This window comes from Octopus sinensis, linkage group LG4 (assembly GCF_006345805.1).
Source record: "Octopus sinensis linkage group LG4, ASM634580v1, whole genome shotgun sequence".
NCBI classification, from domain to species: Eukaryota; Metazoa; Mollusca; class Cephalopoda; order Octopoda; family Octopodidae; genus Octopus; species Octopus sinensis.
Window position 1 is genome coordinate 39634962 of NC_043000.1, and position 22808 is coordinate 39657769.

The window sequence follows — 22808 nt, forward strand, 5'->3', positions numbered from 1 at the left end:
ATTTTTGAGAATCCAGTACTCATCCTGCTATAGGAATGGCTCAAGGAAACCAGCTGGAACTGCCTCACACAATGTCGAATTTAGTGTGATGTGACCAGCCGGGTGTGCTTTTGAACATGTGTCAGAAATGTTACTAAGCATAAACTATCGTCATGTCAAGTTCATTGTGCAGAATATTTTTCAACCTCTCACAGAAAATGCTAATAGCATTGGCTATTTGATTTATAGTCGATCGCTTGTCATCCATCACCATGCAGTGAATATGTTAAATGTTTTCGTCGGTGGTGGACATTGCAGGACGTCCAGAAATCGGGTGCTCTCCAAGGCCCTCCTAAATTCAGCTGCCAACGTTTGCACAGTTGATAAAGGTGGAGTGTCATCACCTAATATAGCAACGATGTCAACACGAATGCTCTTGGGGCTAAACCCTTTCTGCAGATACTTGATAACAACACGATACCACGTTTTCTCCATTCTCGAAAGAAGTCGTTACTAGTCACACTTCAAGTCTTTGTACATTCAGATATCAGTTTACGTGGAATAAAATAATGCAGTTATTAATAAGAAGTGTTGAACTTAATGCTTGCGAGATTTCACATCCCTAGCGTCACTCGTTCGTAGTCGCCCTATGATCATTTCAGCACACCCTCATAACCTAATAGTGTTGCAATTATCCAATCTAATTATCACTTGATAACAATATTTTTCTCTTAGATTTGTCTTAATTCTTTTTTACATTTGTACCAAATGTATGGCATAACATTGTACTCTCATTCTCTAGACCTCAATAACCAACATTCCTTTCACCTGCTTAATTCCAATGTAACAAAGATCTTGTCACAAACACATGGTGCATGATATCAAGGCTAAACATACACCTATTCTCTTTGTTAAAGGTGGTTGCTGGTAAACTTTGATTCTAACTGCCCACATCCCGGTTCGCAAGAATGCCATGTGATTCAGGTAATATTTGAAGACATTTGAATGTAGTGATATCAGGTGTTTTAAAACACTTTACATTTGCATAAAACCACTTCATTAACTACATATAACTGTTCATCCATACATTATTGCAAAGGAAAAGTATCTGAAATGGTACACAAGAATTGATGCTCAGGAATATATAAGCAAGAAGGAGATCAAACTGGACGCAGCAAATCACGTATTTTCCCAGAGGTCGTAACTTATCTATCGCTTATAACCCATCTTCTGTTTCTGCCATGATCCAAATAGTGTACCATCGTCCTAAACTTTTAACAAGTTTCGCCGCTTTAACTTTCGGCTTGGTTTCTCCTGCTAGTTTGAACGTCACTTTCTTCTGCTGACCTTTATCAAACGAAAGACTGCATTAATTATTTGCCTTAAAACACATTCTTGACCAAGTAATTAGTCCATCCTGTCTATCCAGGATGATTTGTATATCATTAGTATTGTTATATCTTCCATTAATGCCTTCTTCGGGGATTTTACTCGAGCCATTTCTTCTGATATATAAAAGTAAGAAAAACATAATTCAGCTGTTTACACTTAAACTCTTAAGCTAAGATACTCTCTCGTTATTTTGATCGCTTCATTCATTCACTCATAGATCTAACATGTTTTATTACTAATATGTGGACGTGCATTGGCTCAGTGGTTAGGGCAGCAGGCTCCCGGTCGTGGGATCGCGGTTTCGATTCCCAGACCGGGCGTTGTGAATGTTTATTGAGCGAAAACACCCAGAGGCTCTGTCAGGGGGTTGTTGTGAACCATGCTACATTCTTTCACCACAACTTTCTCACTCTTTCTTCCTGTTTCTGTTGTACCTGTATTTTAAAGGGCCAGCCTTGTCACATTCTGTGTCATGCTCAATCTCCCCGAGAACTACATTATGGGTACACGTGTCTGTGGAGTGCTCAGCCACATGAACGTTATCGCGACAGTGTGGCACATCATACGAGATGACCTTCCACCTGGCATCGAGATCTCGTACAGAATGGACGGCAAGCTTTTCAACCTCGCTCGCCTCAAAAGTACGTCAAAGACAATGGCGCGAAGCTTGCTAGAGTTCCAATATGCCGACGACAACAGTGTAGTAGCTTACAGAGAGGATCTCCTCCAACAGATCCTAAATGCTTTTCATCATGCATATACTAAACTTGGACTGAGCATTAACATCAAGAAGACTCACTTACTCTACCAACCTCCTTCCAATGCCCGTGTTGACAACCCGCCATCGATTCAACTCGAAGGAATTCCACTGGAAAATGTGAACCATTTCTGCTACCTTGGGAGCCATCTGTCAGCAAAGGTTGACCTCAGCGATGAAATCCAATACCGTCTGAAGTGTGCAGGAACAGCTTTCGGCAAGCTTCGAACAAGAGTTTTTGCTGATCGGGACATCCGAACCGAAACCAAACTCATGGTGTACAGGGCAGTCATTATTCCAACCCTCCTTTACGCATCCGAAACCTGGATCCCATATAGTCACCACCTGAAAACGCTTGAGAAATTTCACCAACACTGTCTTCGGAAGATCCTTAACATCAGCTGGGAAGAGAGAGGAACAAACGTCAGCGTGCTACAAGAAACAAAAATGACCAGCATCGAAGCCTATGTCATCAAAGACCAACTAAGATGGAGCGGCCACGTGGTTAGAATGACAGACGAACGACTTCCCAAACAGATCTTCTACTCCCAACTCAAAGACGGCAAGCGTACAAAAGGAGGCCAGAAGAAACGCTACAAGGACTCCCTGAAAACGAACCTCAAAAAGTGTGACATCGACTTCACTAACTGGGAGGAAACGGCAAAACGCAGACCACTCTGGAAAACCACCATCCATGAGGGAACGGCGACTTTCGAGTCGAAAAGGTCTGCAGAGCTGGAGGAGAAAAGATGACGAAGGAAGGAGCCCCAACAACAACCACGTGCGACTCTCCCTTCCGGCACAAGATGTCCGCACTGCGACCGATCTTTTCAAGCAAATATTGGTCTTATCGGTCACCTACGGACTCACCAGTAAATTTGCGCGAAGACCATCATCCTCGACCTTGAGGGATTGCCGTCATCATCATCACAATATCTACACTGCTGACTATTGTGTTTGTTTGTAAAGTAAGTAAGGCCATTTGTTTTGTTGTGGCTTCGAATGCTCTTGCACTATCTACTGCTTCTATCAACTGGAGAGCGTCCTTACCTATGAGGGATTTCTGGACTTCTTTATGAGCACACCCCTATATAAGTTGATCAACAATCCTTTCGTCCTTGCCTTTAAATCTGCATTTCTTGGCAACATTCTTTAGTCTGGACAGGAAGTTGTCAATCGTTTTTTGTGGGTCTTGTTTCAGGCCCTGGAATTCATACCTATTAATTCTATGGTTTGATCTGGGCTCTAGCTGCCTTTCAAATTCCTCTAAAAGTGTGTCTGGATTATTGCAATACGATTCTGATATGTCCCAACTATTGAATAGGTCTAGGCCCTTCTCTCCCGTCCATAAAATGATGTAGCTTACCTTTTCATCGGCGGTTGTACCTTAAAGGAAGCTTTTGAAAGCCAGTTGAGTTTTCTGTTCGAATTTCTTGAACGCTTCCACGATATCATCGGCGTTCCAATTCATGGTCGGATGTAGATTCATCTGTACAGTGATGAGGGCTGCCATTTCAGATCCTCGTGTGTGTTTCCGAAGACGAAGTGATATTCAGTTTGTTAAATTTCATGTTTGTTGTGTTCCTGTTTTGTTGTAAAGGCACGGTTTTCGATTAAGTATTTATCGCTGCCACTATGCTATGTATTCTTTTGGTTCGTGTTGGGATAATAAACAACTCACTGAAAGCGTTATTATGATTCTACATGTTTATTTACTTGGCATGTTTACAAACTGTATTTGTATAGCGGAGTGATACATACTGTGCGTATCCGCCTTAGACACTGTTTACTAGATGCGCTTTACAAAATAGTCCTCATAGTGGGGATGTATTCATACATACGTATACCTATGTATACACATAGATATGAATGTAACAATGTATATATATATATATATATATATATATATAACAAAGTGGAGTTGTAAGGTACCGCACGAATGGAATTATATACGAAAGAAGGTTTGAAAATGCAATTGTAAAAGATGTTAGTATCCTCCAAAATGTAAGATACACAGTTTTTATATTGCTCAGTATTCATAATAACGACCGTACTACCCTTATCTGCTTCCTTTATTGTGACGTCATGATTGTCTCGTAGCATATGATGTTTTCCCATTCTCTTTTACTGGTGTTGGGTTTGGGTTTAGGTTGTGGGAGTTCACCATAAGGAAGTATTTCCCTCAGGTTATGGTATTGCTGAGTTGGGGTGAATTTTAGTCCTTTTGAAAGGATTTTATTTGGTTTTTCGGGGTTGGTATCTAACATCTGGTGTCGTGGAAACTTATGCCCTTGCCAAAAAATGATTCCTGGGGGTTCTTCTATCTGCGGTGTGTGTTGTTCTTTCCCCTGGGACCAATCAAAAACAGCCCACACACACAAACACATGTATACATATATACACACACACAAAGACACACACACTCACAGAATTCTGACCTCCATACAGACACACATGTACACACACATGCACACACACAGCACCATGACAAATGCCAATCACGCAAATACACACACACACACACAACACCAAGACAATCACACACACGGTTGACACACGGGCACACATATACACACACCATCCTACCAAATAAAAAAAACACACATCTATTTACACCACAATAGACCCTGGAACCAATCAAAAACAGCCCCCCGCACGCACACAAACACATGTATACATATATACACACACACACTCACAGAATTCTGACCTCCATACAGACACACATATACACACGCATGCACACACACAGCACCATGACAAATGCTAATCACGCACATACATACACACACACACACACAACACCAAGACAATCAAACACACGTTTGACAAACAGGGCACACATATACACACACCATCCTACCAGATATTACAAACACACAGACACATCTATTCACACCACATATGTATATACACACGCACAAAGACACACGCACTCGCACCATTCTGACCTCTAAAGACTAATACCCCCAAATCATTGATGCGTGAAGGAGAGACAAAAAGAAGAAACTCTTTTCAGTTCCACATTACCCTTCCTTCCCCCCACCCAAACACACCTACAGAGGCCCTTGAAATAGTAAATAGTCTTTTACGATAACATGGTGGACCAGGTCAGTTTGAGCTTCCCTACTACTATAATGTAAACTTTTTTGAACTCATAATATTCTGTGCGTGTATACCAATATTCCACTGAACTTTTTAATAATTCCTTCTGGAAACTATCTTTAACATTTTCTTGAGAATGTATATTTATGCTGTAATCTTTTGTGCCCAATATTTTAAAGAACTTGTTAAACTTTTTTATGTTCTTAACATGTTCTTGTTACCAAAGAATGTATATATGTATAGTCATATTTTGTGATAACCAATATTCTGTGCGTGTACAGATACAATACCAATATTCCACTGAACTTTTTAATAATTCCTTCTGGAAACTATCTTTAACATTTTCTTGAGAAAGTATATTTATGCTGTAATCTTTTGTGCCCAATCTTTTAAAGAACTTGTTAAACTTTTGATGTCCTTAACATGTTCTTGTTACCAAAGACTGTATATATGTATTGTAGCATTTTGTGACAACCAAAAATTAACACAACCAAACTTTTACATGTTACTTTTGACAATCTTTTTCTAAAGAGTGAAACCGGTAAAGTAAAATAACATCTTTTACAATTGCATTTTCAAACCTTCTTTCGTATTTATATATATATATATATATATATAGAGAGAGAGAGAGAGAGAGAGAGAGAGAGTGAGAGAGAGAGAGAGGAGAGGGAGAGAGAGAGAGAAAGAGAGAGAGAGAGAGACTTCAAAGTAATTCCATAAAACCCCTTTGTGTTTAGGGAATAAACTTTGGATTACTTCTGAACATGTGCATTTAACTGCAATTTATTTAACCTTATAGAGTTGATAAGATAAGTATTATAAAGAATCCTATATGGGCAAACATCTATCTATGCTGCACACATAAAATAAATTCAAAATCCGGAAGAAATAATTTATATTATAAATATCACAGAGGTAAGTCATCTGAAAGTGGTGCTCAGCACGGCAACAGTCAAAGGACTGAAATAAATGAAAGAATAAAGATGAAGCGATATGAAATATAGGGCCGGAAAGCTGCTATCAACAACTATTGTATTTGTTTTCATGTATAAATAAATCCAGACTCACTGACTGGTAATTTTCTATTTCATATAGATGGAATTTGGACAGTAAACCATGTAACTCTAAAACTTACAAATCAAAAGCAGTGTACTGTTACATAAGGGAGATAATTAGTCTTTACTGCTTGAAATATTACAGGACTGGATATACGCATGTGCATTGAACGTGCTTCCTACGTGATATTGATATCAAGTTAAATGTCCTGAATTCCTCTTAATCAGCTGATAATAATACATTTATTATACTTAAAATACGTTCTACCACACACACACACACACACACACACACGTATATATATAGCAACACCATCCTTTATGAAACATAAGTATTAACCAATACTATCACTTCGTGCTTTTTGTGCGGGTCGTAATTTGTCGCAGGATTGTTGAATTGTCGAATTTGCTGTTATTGTTTTGGGTACTATTTACGAAGAGTGTTCCGGTGCGCGCACTCGCGTACTCTCGCATCCGCGCTAGCTAGTCGTGACTAGTCGATCCTTACTTTGTGTTTTTGTGTTTTATTTTGTTTAAAAATGTATTTACTTTGTGTTTTTGTGTTTTATTCACTTTGTTTTTAAAAAAATTTATTTTGTGTAAAAAAATTATTTATTTTGTGTTTTATTTACTTTGCTAGGTAGTCGTTGTAGGATCGACTAGTCACAACGAGCTAGCACGGAGCGCGAGTGAGCACACCGGGACCACTCTTCTTAAATAGTACCATTATTTTGTTGTGTTTTTATAAAACACCTTGCTATCTGCGTTCGGCAGACTTTGTGAACGTTATTATTTTTTTTATTTGCCTCAACTGTGGGATTTATCCCAGAATAATGTATTGTTCTTCTCTAGAAGAGAAACCCGCGAAAATGCCCTTGGAGAAAAATATTACGAAAACTGTGAAAATGTCCTCGGTTGAAGAGAATAATGTAAACAAGAAAACAATGTCCATTCCTGAACCAAAGTCTGATGTGAACATGCAGCCTACTGTAGAACAACCCAGTGAACAAACAAAGAAAATTAAATTCGCAGCAGCAGCTGGAATTCACAAGGAAAAATTAAATATAGAACCAGCAACGTTGATACAAAACCAAAAAATGTTCGAAAGGGAGGCAAACCATATAAAAGACATTCTCCCTGGTAATTTAATAGATAATACAGCCAGGAAAACTATTGTTTGTAAAATCCTCATATTGAGCTTGACAAGGCATCGAAGGAGCAAGTAGAAAAGTGCCTACAGCCTATTTGGTAAGACATTGAATTCATCACAAGAAGATTTGCAAAAAATTATTGTGTACTTCAAGAGTGAAGAAAAGGCAAAGGTACACTCATTAAAACTGCTCAAAACCACATACCTACTGTCTACATATCTAGGCAGACGCACTTCACGAGTCACCATAGAAGGCGGCGACCTGGCAGAATCGTTAGCACGCCGAGCGAAATGCTTAGTGGTATTTCATCTGTCATTACGTTCGGAGTTTCAAATTCCGAGGTCGACTTTACCATTCATCCTTTCGGGGTCGATCTAATCGACTGGACCCTTCCCGAAAAATTTCAGGCCTTGTGCCTAGAGTAGAAAAGAATCACCATAGAAGATATTCCACCTGAAATCGATGTTACTTGGTTATGTGCAGCCCTTAAAATGGGTTTAGAAGATAAAATTACCATTTTAGAAGCATCCAAAATACAACAACAGAATTGGAAGGGACAAGTTCTTGAAATTATTGCTGAAGCCGCACCACAAACACTTGAGGAGTTTGTGGAAAACATTATCCTCGGGGAAAAGACAACGCTTCCTATAATGATTGAGTGTAGGAGACCTCAATGCTTCGAGTTTGGCAAAAATGGCCACATTCGAGCCAGGCTGAAGAAGCAATAGAAGCAACAACCAAGACGGTCGAGCCCAAATTACAGGAAGAAAAGCAACCACAGGAAGTCGACACCTAACCATCCGGGAACGAGGTAATGGTTGACGACTGCACTGTGGTAAAAAGGAAGGAAGTGGCCAAAAGAAAGAACAATTCCCCAGAAAGGACTTTACTGCGTCCATATATGATGGCCTAGTCAATCAAAGGAAAAAACGATCCATGCAAGATACAGAATAGGAGGGAGTATAATCCTTTCTCCAATATAAGGTAAGCCATTTTATGGATGCACTTACCATATGTTGCTTAAATGTGCGTGGCCTGGAATCATATTGGATGCAAGGTCGCTTCCTAAATGATCTTCGGTTACATAGACTGGATGTGGTAGTGGCCATGGAAGCCAGGCTGAGTAAGTCACGGTCCCCACTCCTGAGTGGCTATGAGAAATCCTGGTTTCTGAGACAACAATATTTATCGACCTGTAAGGCAGGCTGGTCGTTCTTGATGTGACAGTCAGCAGAGTAAGACTTTCAGGTTGGTTGGTGTCTATGTCGCCTGTGGAGCTGGAAATCTGATTTTTTAGAAGCCTAGAGAATTTCTTAGGTACGTCGCACACTTTAGTAATATTAGGTGATATTAACACAATCTGTGATGCACGCATAGATTGTGTTGGCTTGAATCCAAATAGAAGGGGAAACCCATACCTCACCGATCTGTTTAGTCGCTTTCTGCTGGCAGACCGATACAGAATGGAATTCCCGAATGATCCAGTGTGGTCCTGGAGGAATAGCAACGGGTCTTCTAGATCTCATCTAGACAGGATTTTAGTCAGACCTAAGGATAAGAACATGGTTAGTTGTACACAGTTTCATTATGTCACCTACAGTGATCACAAAATTGTGTCTTGTGCGCTTGTCTAAGATAGGTTATGTAAACAAGGTTCCCGTTACTTGAAACTCAATAATTCTCTTTTGACCGAAGAGGAGTACAGGAACCAGATTAGTGAGTTAGTAAAGAGGGCTCCGAAAGGCACCATTATTAACAACAAATGGTGGAGAGCCCTCGAAAGAGCCATTAATATTGAGTCAATTAGATGGAGAACTAGCAGCTAGAAATAATAAGTCAAGGCTTTAAAAGTGGCAGTGCATCCCGAGTGTTGAGATTGGCTCTCAACTAAAACCTCGAGGCTAAAATATGAAGGATGCATTGTCAGGGCTAAGCTATGTGCAATGGGTCGAGAGAGAATCTGCGCGGCAAGATGGCCCTGTGCAGTAGAGCTCAACATGGCAACGACGCCAGGGTAAGGTCTATGACGAACAGCCAAGGGCAAGTGGTGAACGAACCCAAGGAGATTGCAAGGTTTTTCACGAACATTTTGGCCGGCTTTTTGGGAGGGGAGATGGACCGGAGTGCAGGGTGGATCCTACAGACTTCCTTGCTGGTTTGTTGCATCTCTCGAGACAGAAACGGAATGTTGTGAAAGGCCGATCACAGATGTGGAAGTAGAGGGTGCCTTGTCGGATTGTTGTGGGGACAAGTTGCCGAGACTTGATGGTCTTCCCTACAAATTTTACAAATGTATGCCAGACTTGTTTGGGCACCTAGTGGCATGTGTTTTTATGAAATGGCAACAGAATGGATTCATCCCCAGATCTGTGAGCCGGGGAGTAGTGACCCAAACAAAGGGGATATTATATATAACTTCCAGCCCATCACTCTGCTTAACGTAGAGCTGAAGATTCTGGCCAAGGTATTAGCGAAAAGATTGGTGCGGTTCGTGGGTGGATTGGTAGGGGAAGCACAAACCTGTTCCGTCCCGGGCCGATCCATACACGACAATCTCCATCTTATACGTTATACCTTAGAGTGGGTTAATAGGGTTCCTGACAATGGTGGGGCGCTTGTACGTTTTGACCAGGCTAACGCATTCGACAGGGTCGACGGTCTGTATCTGGTGACGGTTCTTGCTGCAGTCGGTCAGGGCCCAACCTTTCATGGTTGAATCATTTCTTTGTACAGTAACATTGATTCGATCATTCGGGTGAACGGTTTCTTCTCAATACCATTCTATATCAAGCGCTCTTTTCGTCAAGAATGTCCACTCTCCACCCTTCTGTATGTGCTGGCTCTCGAGCCATTATTATGGCGGTTAGAGGGTATGGGTGGTGTTCCGTGAGATCTAGGCTGTGGAAGATTAGTAATGGCGTACACGGATGACATCACCATCATCGTATCTGAAGCAAAATACCTACAGATGGTAGATGAAGCTGATAAAGAATGCGAGGTAGAGACAGGAACAATAATTAACCATGATAGGTCAGTTGGCCTGCAGCTCGGCACCTGGAGAGGCAAGTCGATGTTGTCCAACAGCGTCATGGGACATTGGACAGATGGTCCGGTGAAAATGCTCGGGGTCTTGTTTGGGCCAGACCTACAGTTAGAAAAGAATTGGAGCGAGGTCATGAGCAGGGTGGCCCATCTAACTCAGACCTGGCGGAGGCCCCAAATGTGTTCGTTGCATCTGTGATCACCTACTGCCTGACCGTCGTGCCTTGTCCCGATTCGTGGCTAATCAAGATGGAACGACTGCTCTTCCACCTTTTGTGGAAGAGCAAAGGGCATCTTGTAATGCACTCTATCTGTTGGATGTTCAACAGGTGTGGTCTCTGTTCATTAAACTGTTGCTTCTTAGGTTCACTAGTTTTAATGAACTAGAACCATGGATCAGATGTTGACCAAAGTTGGGTGTTTGGTAGGCCAAGTGTTGCAAGGCTCTCGTGCTCTTCTGCCGCAGAGGCAATTCTGGTAACATGGGTTCCACCTTGTCATTTTATAGAGGGTTAGTAGAGACCAAGTGTGACGATGCATTGGGGAAACTCTGGACTTTGATGAAGATCAACTAGCTAGCCTGTTCCAAAGGACATTTGGGCCGGGACTCCTGGATATCTTCCAGAGGTCCATTGCCTGGCAATGTTACTGGGGATTCTTACCTATTCACGATAAATTCGCAAGTTATGGTGCTCATGCTTGCCCAACTGCCCAAGATGTGGACGAGACAGAGAAGGTAAGTTTTGTTTTCTCATTGTGGTCACTGTAGCAAAAGATGCAATATGGAGGATAAGTATGAACGGAATGATGACAGGTATCTTCATTTCCAGCCAAGGTTTGGTAAACTGGTTTGTCTTCTTTCTACAAAGGAAGATAAGGCTAGAAAGGAGATACCTGTCATCAGACACGTTTGATAAAAGATGGAAGCAAGTGGCATGCTGTTGGGTATGAAAGGTCCTACATAAGTGTATCCATAAAAGGTTAATAAAAGCCGGCTCAGTGGAGGAGCGTGTCTTGCGGGATCTTGACTGCTCCCCCACTCCATTGTATTGTGCCTCTGTTTGTCCCCTCATTCGCTATATAATTTCCATAAATTTTAAAATGTTTCTTTCTGTAAATCCACTCGTTATACTGACCCCATATCCATCTTGTATTGTCCCCTCTTTGTTTGGACCTTGTGCCTTGTAATAAAATTCCATAAGTATTAAACAATGAAAATAGTCAATGCTTTTAAATTTTGTAGACTTTCGGTTTTTGGTGCCTCGATTCTTTGTGCCTTTTCTCTGTTATATGAATGAGAGATGTCCTTGATTTGTGCGGGATTGGCTGCTATTTCTAATTTAGGAAGTGAGATGTCTATTATTTGTGCGTAGTTTGGTATCTCTTTCCTATCTAAGATACTTTCTACACTGTTCATTGTTTCATTTTGTTCAGAAAAGACAAAATGGGGAATCTCTGTCGTAAAGGAGTGAGGAGCAACATTCCAAAATGATGGATTTTCATGGATTTCAAATTTCTCTTTTGTGTGTGTAAAAAAAAGCATAACTACAGATTCATAACTCCACTCCACCGAATTTGTTGACTCATTACTACCAGAAAAATCTAACGAAATTATCAACTAATAATCACTTAGATCCTATAGATTACAAAGCATTTATTGCTTTTTTCCCCTCACACCACCCCAGTCCTGATCGATTTTGATCATTTTCATTTTTCTTATCTATACACTTAAAGCCCATGAGCGAAACCAAAAAATCGAAAAATTCTGAGAAAAACGTGTGATTTAAGGAAGAATTGGTTGTTGTTTCTAGCGCATCCCAAGACCTCCCACCTCGTTTCTTTCTCACTCTCACATCTATTGATGTTTTTCAATAGTTTTCTCCCCATAACACATTTTATGGAATGATAATGCGAAAGTAACACATGTAGTCCATTGCTGGGATATAAGCGATAAATAAATGATAATTAAAATTTTTACTCGCATCACAACTGAACGAGGCTGTATAAGAAAAAATCATTTACTAACAGAAAATTATGCTATCAAAATAAATCATCTTTTATATACCGCTCATTAAAATCACTCTGGATAAATCTCAGCAATAATCTTCTCAGACTCTCCAATATCTTTGAATTATATTAACAGAAACATTCGGGGATAGGGAGTGAGGCGGTTTCATTTTTTTAAAGGCATAAATGTGTTTATGGGGGAAAATATTAGAATTTAGTAAAATAACTAAGTTATCATTCAGCTAGTATTAGGAACATAAGTTGTGGCTAAGGTTTGGTGGAAGATTTTTATTGAAACTCATGGAAACAAGACATTTGTCCTCAGTTTCAGCCGGGTTGGTAACAAAAGGGTTAATGTGTGTGTGTGTGTGTGCGTGTGTGTGTGTGTGTGTGTGTGTGTGTGTGTGAGTGTGTGTGTGTTTCTATATATTGTATTATGTGTTTATGTGTATTTGTGTATGTGTGCAGCTAGGATTCATGTCTCACTCTCATCACCCTCTTTTTCTCAGTGTATGACTAACTTTGTATGTGTGTGAATGACTGTGTGTATGAGTGTGAATGATTATCTGTTCAGTTGGTAAAGAGAATGAAAATCGGGCTTGAAGATCAAAGCGTGTGTGATATATCAAAGTGAAAAATAAATACATAAAATCTATTAATGGATTTTACCGAACATGCCATCAAAACAGCTGGGAAGAAATGACAGATAAAATATCTATATCGGAAGAATGACAAAAAATCTTCCGAAGGGTTGAGGAAAGGAATTTCAGAAAATTCACACGATCCGACATTTTCCCCCTCATAGCTTTAAGGAAAATGGGTGTGTTTTAATGAAATTTCATACAAATATCTTTCCAACGGTGTAGATTACGATTACAAAGAAACCTGCGGGCAAATTTTTGGTAAGGGCATGAGGAAAAAGTGCGTGATTGAAAGGAAATTTGGCTGTTGTTTCTAGCATATTGCAAGACCACATGCCTTGTTTGTTTTGTTTTCTTTCACTCAGATGCTTTTCAATATTTTCCCTCATAAACACTTTTATGCTACAAAAAAAGGAAAAATTTGAAAATTTATGGTGCTTTTTAGCTGCACTCTCTCCTTGATTGTTTCTGTTAATATAATTCTAAAATATTGGACAGTTTGAAAAGATTATTGCTGAAATATATCCAAAGTGATTTTAACAAGCTGATTTATTTTGATAGCGTAATTTTCTGTTAGCAAATGGTCTTTATCCTTACACACACACATACATGGCCTCGTTCAGCGATGCAAGTAAAAATTTTAATTACCATTTTTTTTTTTTGCTTATATCCCAGCAATGGACTATGCGTGTGTTACTTTTGCATTATCATTCCATAAAATGTGTTTCTGGGGAGAAAAATATTGAACAATGTCAATAGATGTGAGAGTGAGAAAAAAACAAGATCTCAGGATGTGCTATACAAAACGGCCAGATCTCCCTTGAATCACACATTTTCTTCTAAAATTATTAACAGTGTTTTTTTCCTTTAACCAAAAATGTTTCTTTCACGGGTTTTAAATGTATAAGTGAAAAATAAAAAAACAGTTGACCAAAATCAGTCCAGAATGGAGTGGTAAGGGGGTTGGAGGAGTGAAAAAAAATCATAGATTTTCAAACTTTTTCCTTGTTTTTCATGATATCTCCCATCATTCTGAAAACTGTGCTGAAAAAAAAAGTTGGAAAAAATCCCTGTCAAAATGGAGAAATTCCAACTAATGTGGACCGTCTGATCCAAGACTTCATTTTCCAGAAACTCCTCCCCATGCCCCCTTCTAAAATGTTTTGCTTTCAAAATTTCTTTGCAGTTATAATCTACAATGCTGGAGAGGTATTTGTGTAAAATTTCATTAAAAAATAGCCGTTTTCCTGAAACTTATGAGGGAGAACATGTTAGGTTATGTGAATTTTCCAAAAATCCTTTTCTCAACTCCTCGGAAAATTCGTTTCCAGCAAATCTTTACATATGCTCAGTCTACAGGATCTAAGCGATTATTTGTTGAAAGTTTCGTTGAAAAGTATCCATTTTGCTGGAAGTTATGGGGCAACAAATTTGGTGGGAGGAGTATATATCTAGTTATGCATCTATTACTTGTTTCAGTCACTTGACCGTAGCCTTGCTGGAACATCGCCTTTGAACAAATTGACAACATCAGGACTTTTATTTTTAGCCTATTACTTCTTCTATTGGGGGTCTTTTGCCGAACCGCTAAGTTACGGAGAACTAAACACACCAACACCGATTAAGCTTTCGTGGTAGGACACACACATACACACACACACGTGTGTGTGTGTACGATGGGCTTCTTTCAGTTTCTGTCTACGAAATCCAGTAAAAATATCGGCCTGAGGCTACAGTAGAAGACACTTGCCCAAGGTGTCAATGATTGGGACTGAACCTGGAAGTATGTGGTTGGAAAGCAAGCTTCTTATCAAACAGGCACAACTTTGCCTAGTGATGATATATTTACACCATGTCTTCATGAACATCCTTAGCAACACAAACTTAGAGACGAGCATAACTGTTCACAAATTTCATTTCATGCATCAATATTTTCCTCTAAATGTGATTGTTCCAATCTTATAGAAAATACATGTACAGTTTTCATATTAATTAAATATATTTACGTTTATGTATTGGATACATTAGTTATTATTGCAAACATTGTTCACATGAAATTCTGGGATGTCATTATTGTCATCTCTAGGTTTCTATCACAGCAGGCTTTCATTATTTTAGGGGCATTTTACTTTCACTAATTTATGTGAGTTAGCTGCATGTTAAGCCAGTTCTTTTCCACAGTTTCATTCACAAATGAAACATAACTTGTTTTTCAGAGTTTATTTGACACAAACAAAAGAATAATTGAATCTAAAAACAATAGTGGAACTGTACTTACTCTGTAATTTCACATACATATACAGTCATTTACACACAATTATCCACACACATACACAGATCTATACATAAATCTGTCTTATGCTTATGTATTTTTTTAATATTGTTATTCTTAATTTTTATGTAATTGTTTTTATGACAATAACTACAACCTGTCTATGTATTAACAACTCAAAATACTTGTTTAGCTGACAATTCTAAACGAAAGCCAGTTCACCTGTGATCTATTTCTTTTGTTGTTGATTAATTTATTAATTTGTGTATGATCTATTTCTTTTGTGTATGATTAATTGAGCAATATGTGGCTCTATTCGTGGAGGGTGTTTGCGTTAAGTTTGACAGTATGCATAATAATAACATAAACCACAGTATCCCATCTAAGAATAAGAATATATTAAAAGAATATGAACTAGATTACGGCTGGAAGACAGCAGTTTACTCAAAGTAGCCACCCTCAGCTTCCACCATGGTCCCAAGACAACTCCAGAACCTGGCATAAGTATTCTCACTTTGTCCCTGGAAAAATCTTCAAGCACCTCCTTCATCTTGTCTACTTGCTCAGCATTTATGTTGAAACAGAACAGTCAGTGTCTTTCTCAACTGCGCCTCACAAATGATTACAACCAGGAGAATTAAGAGGCCAGGAATTAGGGATGAAGAAAGCATAGAAATTCTCTGAGAAGTACTTTTGATTCTTTGCGGAAGTCTGAGTAGCAATCAAGAGACACACCCAGACATGAGCCTGCTGCTTTGTAGTCTCTGTTGCTGCTGTGCATGTCATGTCTTACATCTTTTACAGTGTTCAGAAAGCATTTAACAGCAGTCATAATGTCAGCATCTTTTATACCCAGTATGAATCATAATGATACAGCTAACTCTCTTCCAATATTCAGATGGTTTCCAGTCCTCTGTGTTAGTTAACCTTTTAGAACTACATCTTTAATCTTTATTCTCTCCAACAATGTTGAATTTTCACCAATACATAAAGTGTTTTTTTCTTCCTGAAAGGTGACATAAAATATTGTGGAATTAAGCCTGAGCATGCTGTGTCCAAATGTTTCTATTTACAAAATGTCAGACTCTGAACTTGTGGTGTGTAAATTGTTTGTTTCTTAATGGCATCATAGAAATGTACCTTTTATATGAATTATATCTGACAGCTAACTCTCGTTGGCTCCTGTCTTTCAGTCTATTCTGTATTTAACCTTGGAAAGCTCTGAAATGGTGTGTTTTTCAGAGAAATAAATTTTGCTTTTGAAATCTTCAATCCAAACAGAAAATCATCCATAAATAATTATTATTTCACCAAAGAATTAACCTAAAATACAGGAAAAGAGCTTAAAATACTACAAATAAATATAAAATTTGATAAAAATACTCTGATGCTTTATCATAAATACTCATGTACCAAATAAAAATTTTAAAATCGTGATTCGTTTTTGTTTATTATTAATACAATGTTATGAAGAATATCCTTATTTTATTTCATCATGATTAACTCTATTATACCTGAATTTTTTCATTTCTTTCATTTTCTTTCTCAAGATATTCCCCTTTAGTTCGTCAATTTTCCAAATCAACTGAAATTTATTTTCTGACCCTCCGCTGTTATCACTGTTCAGTGAGGAAATTTGCTCTTTTAGTTTCCCATTTTATTTCATTAAAAGATCTACTTTCTGGTTCAAGTTTTTCCCTATCAAGTTCCTGCAACACATGTGTATGCTGTTCTTTAACTTCCTGGAAAGATTTGGTCTCCAGTACAAAGTTTTGACGAAGATTTTGCAATTTTGATGCACTGGCACCATCCTCCAAACCGGTTGCTCGATTGGGCAATATGGTGCTTCACACTACACTAGATCTACAGTTCCGATTTCGGTGGGAACACTGTCATCCGTAATGCTTTCGCTTCACCACCTGTAATTATCCGCTTTACCACCTTGACACAATCTAATCTTTCTTTGATCCAAAGCTTCATAAAGCAGACATCCAGTTCACACCCGATAAACGACAAGTAGTCCAGACCTAGGAAACAAGGATACTTCATTTCCACCACGTAGACTGGAAGTGCGACCTTTGACCTGCAACTTCAATCAGGACATCAGACGATTCTCTCAAGTCAGTACATTGTTCAGTAACTCCATACAACTGCCATGATAACTGGTAGGTTTTGATGCTGTAACATCTTGAGAGTCACAAATGTCTGCTCCAAAGCCGAACCAGTCACAAGGTGACATTTCTAGCCGTCACTTCTACCATCCATTTGTATACTGTCAATTACAATCCTTTCACCTCTTCTCAGAGTTGGGAGTTCTTTGGAATATTCGCTGGCAGTTGCCCCTTAACACCAGCCTCTTCTAGTTTTCCGACTCACCTTTGTCTTTCGTTACCTTCTCAATATCCTTCTTTCATGTTGGGCAGTCAAAACTAAGATGTCCCTTTCCACCACATGTCCCAAACTCTCTCCTAAGTGTGAACATTTTACTACCGTCCTGCCTTTGCTCTCTCTTCAGGATACAACAATCTGGCATCGTGTGTCCTTGCTTCCCACAAAGCCAACAATTTATTCCAACTATCTCTTGTTCCTTCTTTTTCAAACAGCTTTATTTTTTACGTCCAATCTTCTCGTGGTACCAACAACTTCCATTAAATCTTCAAGCTTCATGTACTTGCTCCTTCCTTGCTTTGAATCTAGGACTGTAGTCCACCTGAAATCTTCCTGTGCCAGACCGTACGACTCAAATTCCAGAGCTTTAGCCAATGTCTCTTGAACAGTATTTGGCTCTGCTTGTTTCACTTGAACTTTGAGCTCTGCACTGCCCTGCCCTGCCCTGACCTGACCTAAACATCGATAAACTGCTCTTTCTGAAGAAGACCTAAAGGTGCCTGGACAAGCAGTGTGATTCTCCTCTAACCCTTATGTGGGTCTGAAATCGTACCCCGTACACTTCACTCAGGCACATTGTGCCATATCTTCTCACGAACAGTTCAACTATTGAAGAATATCAACTCCTGTCCTCCACAGACACTGGCTCAGTACCTCTAGTGTAGTGCCCTGTAGACTAGTAGCAAGCTGAACTGCACTTTGCTCATCATCCTATCCATTCTGGTCAGTCAATAGTTCAAATTGGACATGGTAGGCCTCCCATGACACTTTTACCCTCAAATACTTGTGGCCTCTTTTTAATAGGAAATCCACTGTGGCTTTGCACATCTTTAGCACCAATTTTTTGCTTGGTTTTTGTTCTATCTAATATCATTTAGCAAGGTCTTTACCAAAAGATCCTACTCATTAAGTTCTTTTAAACATCATAATTAAAATGAGAAAGTAAATATTAGGCGCAGCTCTCCCAGTTTTGGCCCTACATTTTTTATAACTTTTTTCTACTGTGAAAATGTATAGCTTATGAAATACCCGAGACATTTTGTGTCAGAGTCAATTTTGGGCATTACCTACCATAGTTTTGGCTACTTAAGACTGCATAACATCTTTTTACTACCTAATATCTATTAAAGAGACTTTCACTAAAAGCTTCTACTCATCAAATGCGTTTAAAAATTATGATTAACTTATAGTTTGCTTTTCCAATAACTGAGAAATTATGAGGCAAAGTAAGTATCGGGTGTTACTCTCCCATTTTTGGCCCTACATATTTTATCATAACTTGTTTTCTACAGAACCTAATTTCGATTATTTTATGTGAAAGTATTGCCCCGAGCAATGTTGGGCACTTCTGCAAGCATATATATATATATATATATATATATATATATACTTGCAGAAGTGCCCAACATTGCTCGGGGCTTAATTGCTTTAAAGTACTCTTAATGATTCTACTCAATAATGATTATTGAGGCAAAGATTGATATAAGTTTACGCCCAACCAATCGATTTGCAACTGGATAGAAAGCCCTGCAAAGTGCATTGCAACACTCTTAGAAGGGGGTAACAATAGAATGTGAGGTGGCCCTGAAAAGGCTGTGTCATCGTTCTCACAATTGTAACAATTTTGTAGGTAGTCCTGGAAGGGTGTGTAAAACGTTCGTAGGTGAATATGGCATCTTCTTTTTCCACTAACGGCAGCGGATGTGCTGTTACAAAACTTCATGCTCTGCGAAAACAGAATAGATGCCCTATGGAGGAAAGTGGAGCATTAATTATGGGTAAGTAAATTTGGGTAAGTTTGAAAATATACAAAGATAGCAGAGAATAGAGTTTGGCACAGTCGTCCGGTTATCGAACAATCCAACCCATTCCAGCAAAGAAAACAGATGCTCAATGATGGTGATGAGGACGAGGAGGAGAAACAAGAGGGTAAATTTCTTAGATATTACAAACACACACACATACGAGCGTGCCCAATCCCCCCCACATACACATATCTACTATTGTTTAACTTCTACCTTACAATGCTGTAAGGGTCAGATGAGTATACTGGGGTAGAGGTTTGTGTGGTCAGGTTCCCTTTCTGCTGCCAAATGCCATCTGTTGCAAGTCAGGTAATAAATCTCCCAGTCTCTGGAGCAAAAGACAGACCTAACATGTTTATATGGAGAACTGGAAGCCAAAGACACCACCTCAAAGAGCCCTTTATTCACAAAGGTCGTGCATTGTCAGTACATATCAAGGAACCGAGACATGGTTACAACGTGCAACGCAAGCAAAACGACGCCTGTGAATATTAATGGAGACAAAGAGATACCTATATATATAGGTATATATATAGGTATCAAAGAGATACCAATATATATATATTGTATAGAGGGCATTACTACACATAAATGCCACACGCTAGGAGGGACTCTTAAAGTCAAAACTACTAAAATAAATAAACCCATCGTACCGAATGCAACTCTCGAAGCAAGTCATTTACAAACAGAATTTAGCTGCAGATCACCGTGATTTCATAATCAGTGCAGTGGTGCACTCTTTACTCATCAGTGCAAGCATAATTCTAGATTTATAATGAATGAACAAAATCAACATACCAGACGAACAACCAATGTTGTATATAGAAATGTTCACCCTTGTACATCTATGTAAATGGCGGTTTTTTTCGAATTGCATATCGGTAACAATGAGCTTATACGAAATAAAAATTCATTATTGAATATACTCCGGTTAAATTCACAATTTAATAATAGGATAAATTCTTTATAATAAAACCTCATAAGAGAAAAGATCCACCAATTTTTATCACTTAAATCTATTTATTTATATTATATAAAGGGCATTACTACACATAAATGCCACACGCTAGGAGGGACTCTTGAAGTCAAAACTACTAAAATAAATAAACACATCGTACCGAATGCAACTCTCTTTTTTTTTCTCTTCTGAGGTTTTTCACGCTGACTACTTGATATATATGAACATTTTGGATATTTTTAAATACCTACTAGTTTTATATCCATTTTTATATCTATTTGTATATCTATTTATATATTTATATATTTATAATGCCAACGTATTTTTAAATATATTCAAATATTTTAAAATATTAAATAATTATATGTTTATATACTTGTATGTTTTGATACTGTATTATCTAGAACTTTATATTGATGTATTGAGGTCCAATGAAAGTACATATATATATATTGAATATTCCATTGGATAATAGGTCATATTCCTCTAGTTTTCCGCTGTTATTGCCTCCATTGAAATTATATATATATATATATATATATATATATATATATATGCTTAAATAACTTAGATATATTTCGGCCAAAGATTGGTCCAGGCCATATCTAACTCAATAGCACCACCTGGTAGGATTTTACTAAATCCTTTTCAAATGAAGTTTTGTGGTATCAAGGTCCATTCCAGTAAGGAGTTGCTTGTTGAGTGAGTTATATCCAGGTATATGCGTTTTATCTGGTTTTCTTTGAAGAAGTGTTTGCTGTAGCAACGCTCACCAATCGCTTGGTCGCTTGATATGACACAGGCTATTGATGTCTAAGCTCGAAAATCATTAATTTCACACCAGAAATTTGCACAGAAACTGTGTTAAAGATTACTTCGAAGTAGACTGAAATCAGAAATCTATTCAAACGAGACGGAAGCCATATCACTGCAATATATGTGGTGAAGCATATGCCCAAAGAAGTACCCTAAGTACTCACAAACGAATTCATACAAGATAAAAGCTCTAGCATTGTGATATATATAGTAAATCATTGTTTGAAAGTGCTGTAACTACAAACAAACGTTTTCATACAGGAGAGAAACCTTATCACGGTGAAATCTGTGGTAAATGATTATCTCAAAAAAATTATTCATGTATGAGTTGATACAGACAGTAATTGTATCTAGGCCTTTGACATCTACTAGCCATAGTGTGTCGAAGTGCATCCATGAAACAAATTTGCATACATGCGGCAGAGGCAGATAATATTATGAGCGTTAAAAAAGTAATCTCAAACTGAATACTTGAGATATGACACTCCGAGAAGTTGCAAAACTCTACAAGTCACCAAAAGAAAACATTGTATACAAATTAGCTGAATTTTATCCATGGTTATGTTTAAAGAAATTGTCAAAGTGATACAAGTAACAAAAATAGTCTATGATGGACCAACAACCGAGATATTAGCTCTCACTTTGAGGCTATGATTTTACAAAACAGGTACAACAAATAATAACAAAATACCTGTTTTCTGTTGCTTGTGTTGTTGTTGTTGCTACCTTTTGCTATTTATACTGCTTTTGTTCGCTGCTGAATGCATTGACAGGACGCCTGCTGTGACTCAGGTCAAACCAAATATGGAAATAAGTCCAACATAACCACACACACCTCCATCTCCTTATAACTACAATTCCTTTCTCTCTTTCCCTCACCTTCTACTCCTTCCCACCAAATACACAGAAACATGCCCACATAGCTCAACCAACCTTTTCATTGGTCAAAATTGATAAACAACCCTCAGTTAAACATCCGTTAATGCCATATCGCCCGAAGAAATGAACACGCACACATGACCTTCCCGATATCCATGGATACTAAGGTGTGTACTGTAATCATTCTAGGAAAACACACTATTATCTTTAGAAACATGTGATTCGTGGAAACGCACGTTACATTAAAATGTTTGTAAATTTCATCCATGGATTATTATTATTATTATTATTATTATTATTATTATTATTATTATAATTATTATTATTATTATTATTATTTTTATTATTATTATTATTAATATTATTATTCATATACACACAACATATTAGATCGTTGGTAAAAAATCCTAACATCGGTCTACAACAAGTAACCTTAGATGCCAAGAACACTCCTAAGTATCTTAGCTATCCCTAAAAACACTGTTTTCCGCAGCTGTACTAAACTGGGTTTTATGCCTACTTCTTTTATTCATCTGTTCAGATCTTTAGGGATTGTTCGTA

The 22808-nt window shown here is 38.2% G+C and overlaps 1 long non-coding RNA gene across 1 annotated transcript; it reads right to left on the reverse strand.

Annotated features, from left to right (window-relative positions):
* Positions 1–912: 912 nt before the first annotated feature.
* On the reverse strand, positions 913–17852 carry LOC118762934. The gene is made up of 3 exons (XR_004998686.1): positions 17624–17852; positions 13937–13944; positions 913–923 (listed from the first exon to the last, which is right to left on the reverse strand). It is a non-coding gene; the product is annotated as an uncharacterized LOC118762934 (long non-coding RNA).
* Between the last annotated feature and the right edge of the window lie 4956 nt (positions 17853–22808).